We start from the raw sequence: 6000 nt of genomic DNA, 5'->3' as shown, positions 1-6000 counted from the left end.
GAGATGAATTAACACATCACAAAGTGGTTTCTCAGAAAGCTTCTTTCCAGTTTTTATATGAGGATATTTCCTTTGTCACCATAGGCTTCAATGTAATCCAACATATCGTTACTCAGATTCCCCAAAAACACTGCTACAAAACTGATCCATGTAAGGAATCCTGCAACACTGTGAGATGAATTCACACATCACAAAGCAGTTTCTCAGAAATATTCATTTTGGTTTTCATCTCAGGATATTCCTTTTGTAGGCTTCAATGTGCTGCCAAATATCCTATTTCACACTGCACGAAAACCGTATTATCAAACTGCACAATAAAAGAATGGTGTAAGTCTGTGAGATGAATTCACACATCACAAAACAGTTTCTCAGAAAGCTTCTTTCTATATTTTTTTCTGGGGATATTTCCTTTTTCACCATAGGCCTCAAATCTATCCCAAATATCCCTTTGCAGATTCCACAGAAACTGTGTTACCAACCTCTTCCATGAAAAGAAAGGTGTAACTCTGTGAGTTGAATGCACAGATCACAAAAAACTTTCTCAGAAAGCTTCTTTCTAGTTTTTATCTCAGAATATTTCCTTTGTCACCATAGGCTTCAATGCCACCCAAAATATCCCGTCTCAGTTTCCCCCAAAAAGGTACTAACTAACTGATCCATGAAAATAATCATGTAGCTCTGTGCGATGAATTCAGTAATCAGAAAGCAGTTTCTCAGAAAGGGTCTTTATAGTTTTTATCTGAGGTCATTTCCTTTGCAACCGTAAGCTTCAATGCACTATGAAACATCCCATTGCAGATTCCAAGAGACAGTGTAAGCAAACGGCTCAATGAAAAAGCAGTGTGACTCTGTGACATGAATTCACACATCACAAACGATTTCTCAGAAAGCTTCTTTCTAATTTTTATCTGAGTATATTTCCTTTGTCACCATGGGCTTCAATGTGATCCACAATATCCCTCTGCAGATGCCATGAAAACAGTGTTAGCAAACTACTCCATGAAAGCAAAGGTGTATCATTGTGGGATAAATTAACACATAACTAAGTGGTTTGTCAGAAAGCTTCTTTTCAGTTTCCATATGAGGATATTTCCTTTGTCACCATAGGCTTCAATGTGATCCAAAATATCCCTTCTCAGATTCCCCAAAAACACTGTCAGCAAACTAATCCATGAAAAGAGTCGTGTATCTCCATGAGATGAATTAACCCATCACAAAGCACTTTCTCAGAGAACTTCTGTCTAGTTTTTATATGAGATTTTTCCTTTGTCACCATAAGCTTCAATGCACTCTGAAACATCCCATTGCAGAATTCAAGAAAACAGTGTTAACAAACTATACAATGAAAAGAATGGTGTAGCTCTGTGAGATGAATTCACACATCACAAAGTAGTTTTTCAGAAAGCTTCTTTCTAGTTTTTAATCTGATAATATTACCCTTTTCACTATAGGCCTCAAAGTCCTTCAAAATATCCCTTTGCAGATTACACAAAAATAGTGTTAGCCAACTGCTCCATTGAAGAAAGCTGTTACTCTGTGAGATGAAATCAAACATCAAAAATAACTTTCTCAAAAATCTTCTTTCTTGTTTTTACCTGATTATAATCTCTTTGTCACCATAGGATTCAATGTAATCCACCATATCCATACTCAGATTCCTGAAAAACAGTGCTACCAAACTGATCCGTGAGAAGAATCGTTAACTGTTTGAGATGAGTTCACAAATCCCAAAAATTTTCTCAGAAGGCTTCTTTCTAGTTTTTATCTGATAATATTTCCTTTGCCATTGTAGGCTCCAATGCAATACAAAATATCTCTTCTCAGATACCCCAAAAACAGTGTTACCAAACTGCTCTATGAAAAGAACCATGTAACCCTGTGAGAAAAATTCAAAAAGCACACATCAGTTTCTCAGAAACTTCTTTCTAGCTTTTGCCTGAGGTGATTTCCTTTCTCACCATTGCAGATTCCAGGAAAATAGTGCTGGCAAACGCTCAATGAAAAAAGCAGTTTAACTCTGTGAGTTGAATTCACACATCACAAAGAACTTTCTCAGAAAGCTTCTCTCTAGTTTTTATCTGATGATATTTCCTTAGTCACCATAAGCTTCAATGCAATCCCAAATATTCCTTCTCAGATTCCCCAACAAAAGTGCTACCAAAATGATTCATGGAGAGAATAGTGTAACTCTCTGAGATGAATTCACAAATCACAAAGCAGTTTCTCAGAATGCATTCTTCTAGTTTTTGTCTGAGGATATTTTCTTTTTCACAAAAATTCTCTATGCAATCTGAAACATTCTATTGCAGATTCCAAGAAAACAGTGTTAGCCAACTACACAATGAAAATAACAGTGTAACTCTGTGTGATGAATTGACACATTACAAAGGAGTATCTCAGAAAACTTCTTTTTGGTTTTTATCTGATGACATTTCCTCTGTCACCATAGGCTTCAAAGCACTCCCCAATATCCTATTACATATTACAAGAAAAAAGTGTCTCAAACTGAACAATGAAAGGAATATTGTAACTCTGTGTGATGAATTCATACATCACCAAGAAGTTTCTCAGAAAGCTTCTTTCCAGTTTTTATCTTAGGATGTTTCCTTGTTACCATAGGCTTCAATGTGATCTGAAATATGGCTTTTCCGATTCTCTAAAAACAGTGCTACCAAACTCATCCATGAAAAGTATTGTGTAACACTGAGAGATGAATTAACACACCACAAAGCAGTTTCTCAGAAAGCTTCTTTCTAGCTTTTATATAATGATATTTCATTTGTCACTGAAAGATTCAATGCACTCTGAAATATCTCATTGCAGATTCCAAGAAAACAGTGTAAGGAAACTGCTCAATGAAAAGAACAGTGGTACTCTGTGAGGTGAATTGACACAACACAATGCAGTTTCTCAGAAAGCTTGTTTTTGGTTTCTATTTGAGGATGCTTCCTTTGTCACCACAGGCTTCAATGTGCTCCCAAATATCATATTGCAGATTCCACGAGAAAAGTGTTATCAGACTGCTCATAGAAAAGAATGGTTTAGCTCTGTGAGATGAATTCACACATCTCAAAGCACTTTCTCAGAAAACTTATTTCCCTTTTTTATCGGAGGATATTACCTTTTTCACTATAGGCCTCAATGCACTCCAAAATATCCCTTTGCAGATTTCAAGAAAACAGTGTTAGCAAACTGCCCCATAAAAAGAAAGGTGTAACTCTATGAGATGCTTTCACACATCACAAGAAGTGTCTCAGAAAGCTTCTTTCCAGATTTTCTCTCAGGATATTTCCCTAGTCATTGTAGTCTTCAATGCAATCGAAAATATTCCTTCTCAGATTCCCCAAAGAGTGCTACCAAACTGATCCATGAAAAGAATCATGTAACTCTGTGAGATGAATTAACACATCAAAAACCCGTTTCTCAGAAAGTTTCTTCTAATTTTTATATGAGGATATTTTCTTTGTCACCATAAGCTTCAATGCACTCTGAAATATGCCATTGCAGATTCCAAGAAAACGGTGTTAGCAAGCTGCTGAAGGAAAAGAATAGTGTAACTCTTTGAGATGAATTCAACCAACACAAAGAACTTTCTCAGAAAGATTCTTTCTAGTTTTTATCTGTGGATATTTCCATTTTCACCATAGCTCTCAATGAGCTCCCAAATATCCCTTTCCAGATTCCAAGAAAACAGTGCTAGCACACTGCTCCATGAAAAGAAAAGTGTATCTTTGTGATATATATTCACACATCACAAATAACTTTCTCAGAAAGTTTCTTTCTAGTTTTTACCTGAGTATATTTCCTTTCTCACTATAAGATTCAATATGCTTTGAAATATCCCATTGCAGTCTCCAAGACAACAGTGTTAGCAAACTGCTCAGTGAAAAGAATAGTGTAACTCTCTGACATGAATTCACATATCACAAAGCAGTTTCTCAGAAAGTTTCCTTCTAATTTATGTCTGATGATATTTCCTTTTTCACACAAAGCTTCAATGCGCTCTGAAATATGCCATTGTAGATTCCAAGAAAACAGTGTTAACAAACTGCTCCATGAAAAGAACAGTGAAACTCTGTGCGTTGAATTCAAACCTCACAAAGCAGATTGTCACAAAGCTTCTTTCCAGTTTTTCTATGAGGGTATTTTCTTTTTCATTCTAGGATTCAATGGGCTCCCAAATATCCCTTTGCAGATTCCACAAAAACTGTGTAAGCAAACTGCTCAATGAAAACTATGGTGTAACTCTGTGAGATGAATTCACACATCACAGAGAACTTTTGTAGAAAGTTTCTTCCTAGTTTTATCTGAGGATTTTTTCCTGTCACCATAGACTTCAATGCGATCCAAAATATCCCTTTTCAGATTCCCCAGAAACAGTGCTATTAACCTGATCCATTAAAATAATCCTATAACTGTGTATGATGAATTCACAAATCACAGTATAGTTTCTCAGAATGTTTCATTCTAGTTTCCGTCTGAGGATATTTACTTTTTCACTATAAGCTTCAATCTGCTCCAAAATATTACATTGTAGATTCCAGGAAAACAGTGTTAGCAAACTGCTGAATGAAAAGTGTAACTCTGTGAGTTGAATTCACATATCACAAAACAGATTCTCAGAAAGCTTCTTTTTGGTTTTTCTGTTATAATACTTCCTTTGTCATCATAGGCTTCAATGCTCTCCCAAATATCCTATTGTAGTTTCCATGAAAAGTGTGTTATCAAACTGCTCAATGAAAATAATGGTGTAACTGTTTGAGATGAATTCACACATCACAAAGCAGTGTCTCAGAATGCTCTTGTTTTTATCTGAGGATATTTCTTTTTCACCTTAGGCCTCAATGCACTCCCAAATATCTCTTTGCAGATTCCACGAAAACAGTGTTGGCAAACTGCTGAATGAAAAGAAAGCTGTAAATCTGAGAGGTGAATTCACACATCACAAAGCAGTTTCTGAGGAAGCTTCTTTCTAGTTTTTATGTGAGGATATTTCTTTTTCACCATAGGCCTCAATGCTCTCTCAAACATCCCTTTGCAGATTCCATGAAAACAGTGCTAGCAAACTGCTCCATGAAATGAATGGTGTAACTCTGTGGAATGAATTCATACATCACAAAACATTTTCTCATAAAGCTTTTTTCTAGTTTTTATCTCAGGATATTTCCTTTTCCACCATCTGCTTCCATGTGCTCCTAAATATGCCTTCTCAGACACCACAAAAACAGTGATGCCAGACTGCTCTCTCAACAGAAAACTTTACCTCTATGAGATGAAGGCACCCATCACAAAAGAGTTATCAGAAACTTTCACTTCATTTTTGTCTGAAGAGATTTCCTTTTTCAACCTTGGCCACTATCCTCTTCTGAATATTCCTTTGCATATTCCACAAAAACAGTGTTACCAAACTGCTCAATGAACAGAAAGATTTAACCCTGTGAGATGAATTCATCTATCAGAAAACAGTCTCTCAGAAAGCTTCTTTCTAGATTTTATCTGAGGGTATTTCCCTTTTCACCATTGGCTTCTCTGCACTGTGAATATCCCTTTGTAGACACCACAAAAACAGGGTTACCAAAGTGTGCAATGAAAAAAATGGTATACATCTGGGAAGTGAATTTACCCATCATGAAGAAATTTCTCAGAAAGCTCCTTTCTAGTTTTTATATGTGCATGTTTATGTTCCACCATTAGCCTTAAAGTGCTCCCAAATAACCCTTCTCCCACACCACAAAAACAGTGATACCAAACTGCTCAATGAAGAAAATGGTTTATCTCTATGAGGTGAATACACACATCACAAAACAGCTTCTAAAAAATCTTCTCTCCAGTTTTTAACTGAAGATATTTCCTTTTTCAATGTAGGCCTCTAGGATCTCCAGAAAATTCCTTTTCAGATTCCCCAAACACAGTGCAACCAAACTGCTCATTGAAAAGAAAGGTGTAACTCTGTGAGATGAATTCACATATCACAGAGAGCTTTCTCAGAAAGCTTCTTTC

The sequence above is a fragment of the Colobus angolensis genome, unplaced genomic scaffold (assembly GCF_000951035.1).
Source record: "Colobus angolensis palliatus isolate OR3802 unplaced genomic scaffold, Cang.pa_1.0 Scaffold461, whole genome shotgun sequence".
Classification (NCBI taxonomy): Eukaryota; Metazoa; Chordata; class Mammalia; order Primates; family Cercopithecidae; genus Colobus; species Colobus angolensis.
The sequence above is the reverse complement of the archived record's forward strand: the minus strand, read 5'-3'. Positions refer to the sequence as shown.